The sequence below is a fragment of the Coregonus clupeaformis genome, chromosome 6, assembly GCF_020615455.1.
Source record: "Coregonus clupeaformis isolate EN_2021a chromosome 6, ASM2061545v1, whole genome shotgun sequence".
In the NCBI taxonomy this organism is placed as follows: Eukaryota; Metazoa; Chordata; class Actinopteri; order Salmoniformes; family Salmonidae; genus Coregonus; species Coregonus clupeaformis.
Genome location: NC_059197.1, coordinates 12628933 through 12642920, shown reverse-complemented (window position 1 = coordinate 12642920; position 13988 = coordinate 12628933). Strand labels below are relative to the sequence as shown.

The 13988-nt window shown below is 47.8% G+C and overlaps 1 protein-coding gene across 2 annotated transcripts in view; it reads right to left on the bottom strand.

The window, feature by feature from the left end:
• LOC121567676 (protein-tyrosine sulfotransferase 1) overlaps positions 1-2090 on the bottom strand; it is a 95796-nt gene extending 93706 nt beyond the window's left edge. For both annotated transcript variants that reach the window (XM_041877887.2, XM_041877888.2), the window contains exon 1: positions 1724-2090. The gene's annotated coding sequence lies outside the window, so the exon portion shown is untranslated. The remainder of the gene's footprint in view (positions 1-1723) is intronic.
• Between the last annotated feature and the right edge of the window lie 11898 nt (positions 2091-13988).

The window sequence follows — 13988 nt, the reverse complement described above, 5'->3', positions numbered from 1 at the left end:
GTGGGCTGTGGGGTGGGCTGTGGGGTGGGCTGTGGGGTGGGCTGTGGGGTGGGCTGTGGGGTGGGCTGTGGGGTGGGGTGGGCTGTGGGGTGGGCTGTGGGGTGGGCTGTGGGGTGTGGGGGTGGGGTGTGGGGTGGGCTGTGGGGTGGGGGTGGGCTGTGGGTGTGGGGTGGGCTGTGGGGTGGGGTGGGGGGGTGGGCTGTGGGGGTGGGGTGGGGTGGGCTGTGGGGTGGGCTGTGGGGTGGGCTGTGGGGTGGGCTGTGGGGTGGGGGGGTGGGGTGGGGGGGTGGGGTGGGGTGGGCTGTGGGGTGGGGGTGGGCTGTGGTGGGGTGTGGGGTGTGGGGTGGGGGGGGTGGGGTGTGGGGTGGGGGGGTGGGGTGTGGGGTGGGCTGGGGTGGGGTGGGCTGTGGGGTGCGCTGTGGGCTGTGGGGTGGGGTGGGCTGTGGGGTGGGGTGGGGGGTGGGGTGTGGGGTGGGCTGAGGGGTGGGCTGTGGGGTGTCACCAGAATATGAATAAAACACATAATAGAAACAGGACAGAAACAGGACAGAAACAGGACAGCGTACTCGTTAGATTAGAGCGTACTCGTTCTATTTCTATGAAACTAATATCAACCACTTTCTACCAACACCTCCATTGCTATAACAGCCATGGGGTTCAAAATGTGATGTAATATTAATAATATGTATTCTATACCAGACAAAGACATCCTACCATCCTCTCCCTCCCTGTCTTTGGCTGTTGCTAGTAGAGAGTAAAACTGGAGGATCCTTTGATGCATATGCCAAATAGCCTATCTGTCATCATCATTTATTTTCAACATGACACAGAGAAGATCATAAGTTGTCAACAGCTGTAGGAATGGCCTGCAGTGGGAAATACATTTAATACGTTAAATGTTAGGCCCATTCCCTTCAGTTATGGTTATTACAGGCAGCTGATGGCAAAATATCTGAGGTAGACCTACTTCATGGCTGGTTGCCGAGACTCGTAATATTGTCTCGAGCAATTAGGCTACACATAGTCCTGGAGGTCAAGCTCGTTTGCATAATTCCGTCCAATATTTCCTATGCCCTGTTGACCAGTAGGTATTCCACATCAATAGTCTACATACAGGATATCATCTGATGTGGACATATCCAAGGTAAAAGACTGACGACGTGATTTTAACTACGGTTGCTATGTCAGTCTTCTGTTCACTCAAACCCCCCGCTACAGATACATAGGAGACGCCAATATCAGCAACATTTGCTGTTTTAGTTGTGCGCACATAAACAGTTACAGTTGATTTCAATGTAATAGCATTTATTGATAGGCTAAAAAAGAATCTGGTTAAAACACGGAAACATAACTGCCAACACGGAGACACAAGACTCGATAAATGTAGTTGTCTATTTGACATGGGCTTGACAGATCATGGTTATTGTTGTGCCAAGATGCATGATTCATTTTCCGCCTTCATACACCGGGTGGCACGTGCCAAAACATTCTAAAATAATGCAAAGCTATCAGCGTATTTCACAGATTCACTAATTATAGAAATGTCTGAGCTAAAACGACGTTGACGGGCGGCTTTTCATAAAGACTTCCAAATTGGTTATGCTCAAAATGTGTAGAGGTAACCTACTAGCTAGACAGCCGCTGACGCCGGAAGAGAAGAGGAAAACAGAGGTACATCGCTACACCGTCGCAGTCTTTCACTTGAAACAATATAACCACCCACCTAACGTAGCGGATCCAGCGCTGGAGACAGTTGATCAAACTGCTTATCTAATAGTTGAACACTGTTGCTCGTACGTTCCATCCGTTCTGTTTGCTCGCTGTTGTTCCACTGATCCGACACACGATATTACTTGTTACTGCTTTCTCTTCAGTTGTATCGATGCAAACGCCTATCACCTACTTTACGAGACTGTGGTGTAATCATCAGTCCAACGAAAACGAGAGTTTCTATTGGACAAATTCAGGTAGGTCCTTCCCCGTTTCGTTCAGTTTGCTTCCGTTTAAGAAACATTTTTCAACAGAATTGGCATAATAAATATGCCCCTTGTACCCTGAAATTGCCAGCCGGTTTGCGATTGGACCACCTGCAGAAGACCAATTCGTAATGTGTCATTGCAGAGGGTTGGTTTAACGCGTCGAAGGGCGGGATTAGAACGTACCAATGCTTTTAAAGAGACAGTCAACTCCATTTGAAATATTTGTGCAACAGCTCACTGCCAAATATTGGAGCATTATAAAGCTAACAGTATTTTGATGAATACAAACGTAATATTTAATTTACTCTTCCAATGATTTGAGGCCACAACCACAACTGTGTGTATGCCAGTCCAATTATAGTTACATTTGCATACTGGAAAAAAATAGCATTTGCATATTCACACCCATAGAATTTAAGATAACGTTGAGTTTTAATCAATTTGGACATTTTAATCAAGTGAATTGAATAAGTAATCAACCACAGTATATTATAGGATAAATCTCAACACAGTTGATTGATTTACCAGGTTTAGGTATCCAGTTGTGCATGCCCTTGAGGTTTTGTTGCTCTGTATCTGAAAAACATGGATATAAAAACAGCAGACCACAGGAGGTTGGTTGCACCTTAATTGGGGAGGACGGGCTTGTGGTAATAAGGGGGTGGAATAAGTGGAATGGTATCAAATACATCAAACACATGTGTTTGATGCCATTCCATTGGCTCCGTTCCAGCCATTATTATGAGCCGTCCTCCCCTCAGCAGCCTCCACTCTTGTGGACAGAGAGTCCACTGAACACCCATATAGATACTGTTGCACTACTGTATGGATGGAACTGCTGACTTTGCATGGAACATGGTAGATGGGGAGTTACTGGCATCCCCTGGGTGTTTTATGGAGAATGTTTATTAAACTGAGTCTCTCTCTCTCTCTCTCTCTCTCTCTCTCTCTCTCTCTCTCTCTCTCTCTCTCTCTCTCTCTCTCTCTCTCTCTCTCTCTCTCTCTCTCTCTCTCTCTCTCTCTCTCTCTCTCTCTCTCGCTCTCTGTCTCTCTCTCTCTCTCTCTCTCTCTCTCTCTCTCTCTCTCTCTCTCTCTCTCTCTCTCTCTCTCTCTCTCTCTCTCTCTCTATCTCCTCTCTCTCTCTCTCTCTCTCAATTCAATTCAATTCAATTCAATTCAATTCAATTCAATTCAATTTAAGGGCTTTATTGGCATGGGAAACATACAGTGGGGCAAAAAAGTATTTAGTCAGCCACCAATTGTGCAAGTTCTCCCACTTAAAAAGATGAGAGAGGCCTGTAATTTTCATCATAGGTACACGTCAACTATGACAGACAAATTGAGGAAAAAAAATCCAGAAAATCCCATTGTAGGATTTTTAATTAATTTATTTGCAAATTATGGTGGAAAATAAGTATTTGGTCACCTACAAACAAGCAAGATTTCTGGCTCTCACAGACCTGTAACTTCTTCTTTAAGAGGCTCCTCTGTCCTCCACTCGTTACCTGTATTAATGGCACCTGTTTGAACTTGTTATCAGTATAAAAGACACCTGTCCACAACCTCAAACAGTCACACTCCAAACTTCACAATGGCCAAGACCAAAGAGCTGTCAAAGGACACCAAAAACAAAATTGTAGACCTGCACCAGGCTGGGAAGACTGAATCTGCAACAGGTAAGCAGCTTGGTTTGAAGAAATCAACTGTGGGAGCAATTATTAGGAAATGGAAGACATACAAGACCACTGATAATCTCCCTCGATCTGGGGCTCCATGCAAGATCTCACCCCGTGGGGTCAAAATGATCACAAGAACGGTGAGCAAAAATCCCAGAACCACACGGGGGGACCTAGTGAATGACCTGCTGAGAGCTGGGACCAAAGTAACAAAGCCAACCATCAGTAACACACTACGCCGCCAGGGACTCAAATCCTGCAGTGCGAGACGTGTCCCCCTGCTTAAGCCAGTACATGTCCAGGCCCGTCTGAAGTGCATTTGGATGATCCAGAAGAGGATTGGGAGAATGTCATATGGTCAGATGAAACCAAAATATAACTTTTTGGTAAAAACTCAACTCGTCATGTTTGGAGGACAAAGAATGCTGAGTTGCATCCAAAGAACACCATACCTACTGTGAAGCATGGGGTTGGAAACATCATGCTTTGGGGCTGTTTTTCTGCAAAGGGACCAGGACGACTGATCCGTGTAAAGGAAAGAATGAATGGGGCCATGTATCGTGAGATTTTGAGTGAAACCCTCCTTCCATCAGCAAGGGCATTGAAGATGAAACGTGGCTGGGTCTTTCAGCATGACAATGATCCCAAACACACCGCCCGGGCAACGAAGGAGTGGCTTCGTAAGAAGCATTTCAAGGTCCTGGAGTGGCCTAGCCAGTCTCCAGATCTCAACCCCATAGAAAATCTTTGGAGGGAGTTGAAAGTCTGTGTTGCCCAGCGACAGCCCCCAAAACATCACTGCTCTAGAGGAGATCTGCATGGAGGAATGGGCCATAATACCAGCAACAGTGTGTGAAAACCTTGTGAAGACTTACAGAAAACGTTTGACCTGTGTCATTGCCAACAAAGGGTATATAACAAAGTATTGAGAAACTTTTGTTATTGACCAAATACTTATTTTCCACCATCATATGCCAATAAATTCATTAAAAATCCTACAATGTGATTTTCTGGATTTTTTTCCCTCAATTTGTCTGTCATAGTTGACGTGTACCTATGATGAAAATTACAGGCCTCTCTCATCTTTTTAAGTGGGAGAACTTGCACAATTGGTGGCTGACTAAATACTTTTTTTCCCCACTGTATGTTAACATTGCCAAAGCAAGTGAAGTAGATAGTAAACAAAAGTGAAATAAACAATAAATATTAACAGTAAACATTACACTCAGAAGTTCCAAAATAATAAAGACATTTCAAATGTCATATTATGTATATATACAGTGTTGTAACAATGTGCAAATAGTTAAAGTACAAATGGGAAAATTAATCAACATAAATATGGGTTGTATTTATAATGGTGTTTGTTCTTCACTGGTTGCCCTTTTCATGTGGCAACAGGTCACAAATCTTGCAGCTGTGATGCACACTGTGGTTTTTCACCCAGTAGATAAGGGAGTTTATCTCTCTCTCTCTCTCTCTCTCTCTCTCTCTCTCTCTCTCTCTCTCTCTCTCTCTCTCTCTCTCTCTCTCTCTCTCTCTCTCTCTCTCTCTCTCTCTCTCTCTCTCTCTCTCTCTCTCTCTCTCTCTCTCTCTCTCTCTCTCTCTCTCTCTCTCTCTCTCTCTCTGTCTCTCTCTCTCTGTCTCTCTGTCTCCCTCTCTCTGAGGAGGCAGTGTAGTGGGCTGTGTGGTTTCCCTGGTGCATCCAAAATGGCACCCTGTTCCCTTTATAGTGCACATAGGGCTCCGGTCAAAAGTAGCGAACTATATTATAGGGAATAGGCAGCCATTTGGGACACACACACAACCTTGACCCTTTCAACAGCAAGAAAACGCGGGACGCTACCTGTTCCCTCCGAAAGATCTCTTTTGATTTGAAAGAATGTGTACTTCTTTTAAGAATGCAGCCTGGCACATACTGTAGGTGCCCCCTATCAGAAGAAAATAAAAGACCGGAGCTGCGCCCACAATGGCATACTGTTCTCTTTACAGTGCAGGGCTTTGGTCAAAAGTAATACACTTTTTATAAGTAAAAGGGTGCCATTAGGATGTACCCCATGGACAGGTCATTTGGGGCTTGTCAGCTCGATGCCAACCAGTCCAGTCCAGTTTTTATTTTAGAGTACCGGTAAGTCAAACTCTAACTACGAAGCGAGGGCAGTCATTCCAGTAGTTCTGGTATGTTTTTCTCTTCTTTGTTTTTGGGAACAGCTATCAGCATAGCTCTGCCACCTCCAATAAAGATCATGGTGTCTCAGGGAATACAAGGTGGGTTTGAAGCAGCTAGGAGCAGGACCAACCAGTAATCAGCACTGGAATCTAGTCACATTGTCTCCATTTATTCACATAACATTCTAACATTCAATATACACAATAACATCACACATCCCCTACTTCTCTTTCTCTCTGGAGTTGAGCTTTATTTGAGAGAGAGAAAGAGGAGTGAGAAAGAGAGAATGAGAGAGAAATACGTTTTTTTTTTTTTTTACTGTTCTTCAACAGGACATTGTGGGATAAGGAAAGGGACTGTCCCTTCTTATTCCACTAGTGCAGCCTGAGCAGGGGTTCTTAAACCCTTTTCAGCCTGAGACCCAAATGAGAAACTGTCCGTCCTCCTGTGACCCAAATCGTCCTCCTGTGACCCAAATCGTCCTCCTGTGACCCAAATCGTCCTCCTGTGACCCAAATCGTCCTCCTGTGACCCAAATTAAGAAGAACTAGAGTGTGATTCTAGATCTATTCTCATATGCCCAGGCCTCACTAGAATAATAACAAAAACAGCTTCATTACCATTAGATGTTTATTCATTTAGCAGGTGCTCAATTTTAGGAGGGCTTAGTCAATGTCTATCGTCTTTGTGTAACACACAGAGAGATACAGAAAGAGAGAGAGAGAGAGAGAGAGAGAGAGAGAGAAAGAGAACAGCCCTTCAAAAAGGAACAATAAAAGTACCCATTAGCCCTTGGAGGACAGAGATGAGATGACACATCTAGGCAGCATCCCAAATGGTACATAGTGCATTATCTTTGAAAGGGAATCGTGTGCCATTTGGGACACACAACCTAGTCTTCTATCACATGGTAAACAGATTGCTTTCTCTCAGTCACGGAGACATTTGTCACGGCAGAAGTCGTTTGAACCGACACAGTCGAGAGATGGAGGGGGAAAAGAGATGGCATTGTAGGAGATCCTCTGGTTTCAGTCGAACTGAGGCACCGAGTGCCCGGTCAGCAGGGCTATCTGTTGCTCTGTGAGATGGAACAGGGCTATCTGTTGCTCTGTGAGATGGAACAAGGCTATCTGTTGCTCTGTGAGATGGAACAAGGCTATCTGTTGCTCTGTGAGATGGAACAAGGCTATCTGTTGCTCTGTGAGATGGAACAGGGCTATCTGTTGCTCTGTGAGATGGAACAAGGCTATCGGTTGCTCTGTGAGATGGAACAAGGCTATCGGTTGCTCTGTGAGATGGATCAAGGCTATCGGTTGCTCTGTGAGATGGTCAAAGAGATTAAAAAATATACAATGTATGGTTTGATGGAACACGGCTGTCACGATCGTCATAAGAGACGGACCAAGGCGCAGCGTGATATGCGTACATCTTTTAATGAGTACTTTAAATCACAACAACAAAACAATAAACGATACGTGAAGTCCTAAGGTTAACAAAACACAAACCTCTCCGCAACAAGATCCCACAAATGACAAGTGCAAAACAGGCTGCCTAAGTATGGTTCCCAATCAGAGACAACGAGCCACAGCTGTCTCTGATTGGGAACCACCCTGGCCAACATAGAAATAAATGATCTAGAAAGAAACACATAGAAAACAAAACATAGACACTACACACCCTGGCTCAACATTTAAGAGTCCCCAGAGCCAGGGCGTGACAGTACCCCCCCCCAAAGGCGCGGACTGCGACCGCGCCACACAAACTCAAGAGGGTAGGGGCTGGGTGGGCATTCCGCCTCGGAGGCGGATCCGGCTCCGGGCGTGACCACCACTCTCTCGCTACCCCCCCGTAGCGCCCCTGGTCTGGTCCCGCTGGCCGGAGCTGGACTGGACACCGGTGGAGCGGAATGCTCAGGCTTCGGTGTGGAGCAGCTGAGGCACCGGTGGAACAGGCACGGGCTGTGCCGGACTGACGACGCGCACCACTGGCTTGGTGCGGGGAGCAGGAACGGGCCGGACCGGGCTGACGACGCGCACCCCTGGCTTGGTGCGGGGAGCAGGAACAGGCCGGACCGGGCTGACGACGCGCACCACTGGCTTGGTGCGGGGAGCAGGAACAGGCCGGTCGGGCTGGCGGCAGCGCACCACTGGCTTGGTGCGGGAGCAGGAAGAGGCCGGACCGGGCTGGCGACGCGCACCAATGGCTTGGTGCGGGGAGCAGGAACAGGCCGGACCCGGGCTGGCGACGCGCACCACTGGCTTGGTGCGGGGAGCAGGAACAGGCCGGACCGGGCTGGCGACGACGTACCACTGGCCCGGTGCGGGGAGCAGGAACAGGCCGGACCGGGCTGGCGATGCGCACCACTGGCTTGGTGCGGGGAGCAGGAACAGGCCGGACCGGGCTGGCGACGCGCACCACAGGCTTGGTGCGAGGGGCAGGAACAGGCCGGGCCGGGCTGGCGACGCGCACCACTGGCTTGGTGCGGGGAGCAGGAAGAGGCCGGACCGGGCTGGCGACGCGCACCACTGGCTTGGTGCGGGGAGCAGGCACAGGCCGGACCGGGCTGGCGACGCGCACCACAGGCTTGGTGCGAGGGGCAGGAACAGGCCGGGCCGGGCTGGCGACGCGCACCACTGGCTTGGTGCGAGGGGCAGGAACGGGTCGGGCCGGACTGGGAACACGCACCACTAACTTAGTGCGGGGAGCGGGAACGGGTCGGGCCGGACTGGGAACACGCACCACTAACTTAGTGCGGGGAGCAGGAACGGGTTGGGCCGTACTGGGAACACGCACCACTAACTTAGTGCGGGGAGCAGGAACGGGCCGGACCGGACTGGTGACACACACCACTGGCTTGGTGCGGGGAGCAGGAACAGGCCGGACCGGGCTGGCGACGCGCACCACTGGCTTGGTGCGGGGAGCAGGAACAGGCCGGACCGGGCTGGCGACACGCACCACTGGCTTGGTGCGGGGAGCAGGAACAGGCCGGACGGGCTGGCGACACGCACCACTGGCTTGGTGCGGGGAGCAGGAACAGGCCGGACCGGGCTGGCGACGCGCACCACTGGCTTGGTGCGGGGAGCAGGAACAGGCGGACCGGGCTGGCGACGCGCACCACAGGCTTGGTGCGAGGGGCAGGAACAGGCCGGGCCGGGCTGGCGACAGCGCACCACTGGCCTTGGTGCGGGGAGCAGGAAGAGGCCGGACCGGGCTGGCGACGCGCACCACTGGCTTGGTGCGGGGAGCAGGAACAGGCCGGACCGGGCTGGCGACGCGCACCACAGGCTTGGTGCGAGGGGCAGGAACAGGCCGGGCCGGGCCGGGCTGGCGACGCGCACCACTGGCTTGGTGCGAGGGGCAGGAACGGGTCGGGCCGGACTGGGAACACGCACCACTAACTTAGTGCGGGGAGCAGGAACGGGTTGGGCCGTACTGGGAACACGCACCACTAACTTAGTGCGGAGAGCGGGAACGGGTCGGGCCGGACTGGGAACACGCACCACTAACTTAGTGCGGGGAGCAGGAACGGGTTGGGCCGTACTGGGAACACGCACCACTAACTTAGTGCGGGGAGCAGGAACGGGCCGGACCGGACTGGTGACACACACCACTTGCTTGGTGCGAGGAGCGGGACTGGGTTCTTCATAAACCTCCGCTCCTCTGCTGCCTACTCAGTTCCTCTCGCCGTGCCTCCACACTCTCCTTCTCCCTCCTGACCAATGGCCCCCGTAACCTGGTGGCCTCCTCTCCTAGTCCACAAAATCGCCCTGTAGCTGCCTCCAGCAGCCCCGTCGTCCATGCCGTGTGCCCCCCCCAAAAAATGTCTTGGGGTTGCCTCTCGCCTGTCCGACGACGGCCCGGTTGGTGCCGCTTCTCCTCTCCTTCCTGGGCATCCTCCCTCATCGCCCTCCGGTAGCGGACGGCCTCCTCCTCAGTGATCTTCCCCCAACCGAGGAGGACATCCACTAGCGTTACCTCCGGCGTTTGCTCCTGGACACGCTGCTTGGTCCTTAATTGGTGGGACCTTCTGTCACGATCGTCATAAGAGACGGACCAAGGCGCAGCGTGATATGCGTACATCTTTTAATGAGTACTTATTAACAATAACAAAACAATAAACGATACGTGAAGTCCTAAGGTTAACAAAACACAAACCTCTCCGGAACAAGATCCCACAAATGACAAGTGCACAACAGGCTGCCTAAGTATGGTTCCCAATCAGAGACAACGAGCCACAGCTGTCTCTGATTGGGAACCACCCTGGCCAACATAGAAATAAATGATCTAGAAAGAAACACATAGAAAACAAAACATAGACACTACACACCCTGGCTCAACATTTAAGAGTCCCCAGAGCCAGGGCGTGACAACGGCGCTATCTCACTCAAGGCTTTGTAATGTATCTCTCTGTCTGATGGTCACAGGGCTGTTCTGTATCTATCCAGTACACTCTTTTTTAAAAAAAGGTTCCTTATAGATCCAAAAAGGGTTCTATCACTTGCTTCATATATAGAACCCTTTTATAGGGTTCTTTGATCAGAACCCTAGAGGTTATTTTTCGCTGAACCAACATGGTTCCATATAGAACCCTGCATGGTGCCATTTATGAATTATGGCTACTACTATTAAATAACCATATTTTTTAGCTAAGAATATAATGTAATATACAATTAAATAGTGGACAAAAGAATACCAGCATAGTTTTAAAAATGTATTATCATTATATGTAAACATAGCTTGGAAATATGCGCTGCTGGCCAGGGAGGCATTTCTTTGTTTGAATGATGGCCCACGTCAACTCTGGCTGACTCCTTTACAATACAACTGTATCCATTAGTTACAGTGAACCACAAAAATGTGTGTTCTGCTCTGTTGTCAACCCCCCACAGCAGACTGAACACATACAGATAAGATGAGCACAGGTTCAAGCAGCGCTCCTAAATGGAAAGCATGTTGTGAGGTTAAGGTCCTTGCTCAAGGGCCCAACGGGAGGGGAATGTTTTGAGGATGTGAACCCAGCAGCCCTCCAGTTGTCAGATCAATTCCGTCCGGGATTGGAACTAGCCACCTTTCGGCCACAGGTCCAACTTCTTAGCCTCTGGGCTACCTACCGCCAGGACAGTATGGGTTGTTGCTAGACTGGTTCCAGAGAAGAACAACAGAGAAGCTAAAACAAGAGTTAATATGCAGAAATAAACATGAGTTAATATGCAGAAATAAACATGAGTTAATCTGCAGAAATAAACATACATTATTTTTACATTTACGTCATTTAGCAGACGCTCTTATCCAGAGCGACTTACAAATTGGTGCATTCACCTTATAGCCAGTGGGATAACCACTTTACAATATTATTATTTTTTTGGGTGGGGTAAGGGGGGGTAGAAGGATTACTTTATCCTATCCCAGGTATTCCTTAAAGAGGTGGGGTTTCAAGTGTCTCCGGAAGGTGGTGAGTGACTCCGCTGTCCTGGCGTCGTGAGGGAGTTTGTTCCACCATTGGGGTGCCAGAGCAGCGAACAGTTTTGACTGGGCTGAGCGGGAACTGTGCTTCCGCAGAGGTAGGAGGGCCAGCAGGCCAGAGGTGGATGAACGCAATGCCCTCGTTTGGGTGTAGGGTCTGATCAGAGCCTGAAGGTAAGGAGGTGCCGTTCCCCTCACAGCTCCGTAGGCAAGCACCATGGTCTTGTAGCAGATGCGAGCTTCAACTGGAAGCCAGTGGAGTGTGCGGAGGAGTGGGGTGACGTGAGAGAACGGGAAGGTTGAACACCAGACGGGCTGCGGCATTCTGGATGAGTTGTAGGGGTTTAATGGCACCGGCAGGGAGCCCAGCCAACAGCGAGTTGCAGTAATCCAGACGGGAGATGACAAGTGCCTGGATTAGGACCTGTGCCGCTTCCTGTGTAAGGCAGGATCGTCCTCTCCGAATGTTGTAGAGCATGAACCTACAGGATCGGGTCACGGCCTTGATGTTAGCGGAGAACGACAGGGTGTTGTCCAGGGTCACGCCAAGGCTCTTTGCACTCTGGGAGGAGGACACAACGGAGTTGTCAACCGTGATGGCGAGATCATGGAACGGGTAGTCCTTCCCCGGGAGGAAGAGCAGCTCCGTCTTGCCGAGGTTCAGCTTGAGGTGGTGATCCGTCATCCACACTGATATGACATGATTAACATGAGTTAATCTGCAGAAATAAACATGAGTTAATATGCAGAAATAAACATGAGTTAATCTGCAGAAATAAACACGAGATAATAGGCAGAAATAAACACGAGTTAATCTGCAGAAATAAACACGAGTTAATATGCAGAAATAAACATGAGTTAATATGCAGAAATAAACACGAGTTAATCTGCAGAAATAAACACGAGTTAATCTGCAGAAATAAACACGAGTTAATCTGCAGAAATAAACACGAAACTGCAGCAAAAAAAATTTTATATAGCCCTTCTTACATCAGCTAATATCTCGAAGTGCTGCAAAACCATAAAACCCCAAAAGCGGGAAGAAGCACGGGAAACTCCTAGAGGCAAAAATAAAGAGTTAATCTGCAGAAATGAAGACAAAATGCTATGCAGACTAATTGTTATGATGTAGAAGAACAATTTACATGCAGTTGTCAGTAGCAGCCAAAAGAGAGATCCTCTGCCTCTCATAGTTCTGGGTTACTGCCAGACTGAGCAGAACATAGATAGTGTGTTAAAAGTCATGTAAAGGGTAACTAGCCTATTGAATCACCAAGACATGCAGTGGTAGAAAAAGTACCCAATTATCATACTTTAGTCGAAAGTAAAGATACCTTGATATAAAATGACTCAATTAAAAGTGAAAGTCACCCAGCAAAATACTACTTGAGTAAAAGTGAGTCACCCAGCAAAATACTACTTGAGTAAAAGTCTAAAAGTATTTAGTTTTAAATATACTTAAGTATCAAAAGTAAAAGTATAAATCATTTCAAATTCCTAATATTAAGCAGACGGCTCCATTTTCTTGTTTTAAAAATGCACGGATAGCCAGGAGCACACTCAGACATTATTTAAAAAATATTTTGTGTGCATTTGTGTTTAGTGAGTCCGCCAGATCAGAGGCAGTAGGGATGACCACGTGTTCTCTTGATAAGTGCATGAATTTCACAATTTTCTTGTCCTGCTAAACATTCAAAATGTAATGAGTAGTTTTGGTTGTCAAGGAAAATTAATGGAGTAAAAAGTACAATATTTTCATTAGGAACGTAGTGAAGTAAAATTTTTCAAAAATATACAGTTGAAGTTGGAAGTTTACATACACCTTAGCCAAATACATTTAAACTCACTTTTTCACAATTCCTGACATTTAATCATAGTAAAAATTCCCTGTCTTAGGTCAGTTAGGATCACCACTTTATTTTAAGAATGTGAAACCAAAGTACGTTCATCTCTAGGAGACAGAACGTGTCTTATTCCTGAGCGGTATGACGGCTGCGTGGTCCCATGGTGTTTATACTTGCATACTATTGTTTGTACAGATGAACGTGGTACCTTCAGGCGTTTGGAAATTGCTCCCAAGGATGAACCAGACTTGTGGAGGTCTACAATCTTCTTTCTGAGGTCTTGGCTGATTTATTTTGATTTTCCCATGATGTCAAGCAAAGAGGCATTGAGTTTGAAGGTAGGCCTTGAAATACATCCACAGGTACACCTCAATTGACTCAAATGATATCAATTAGCCTATCAGAAGCTTCTAAAGCCATGACATCATTTTCTGGAATTTTCCAAGCTGTTTAAAGGCACAGTCAACTTAGTGTATGTACATTTCTGACCCACTGGAATTGTGATACAGTGAATTATAAGTGAAATAATCTGTCAGTAAATAATTGTTGGAAAAATGACTTGTGTCATGCACAAAGTAGATGTCCTAACCGACTTGGCAAAACTATAGTTTGTTAACAAGACATTTGTGGAGTGGTTTTAATGACTCCAACCTAAGTGTATGTAAACTTCCAACTTCAACTGTAAATAGTAAAGTAAAGTACAGATAACCCCAAAACATACTTAAGTAGTATTTTAAAGTATTTTTACTTAAGTACTTTACACCACTGGCTAGAGGGAGTTGCAACTACTGTTTAATCCATGATGGGAAGTGTTCAATTGTACACCTTGGAAGAAAGGACTGAGTCATGGTCTACTACC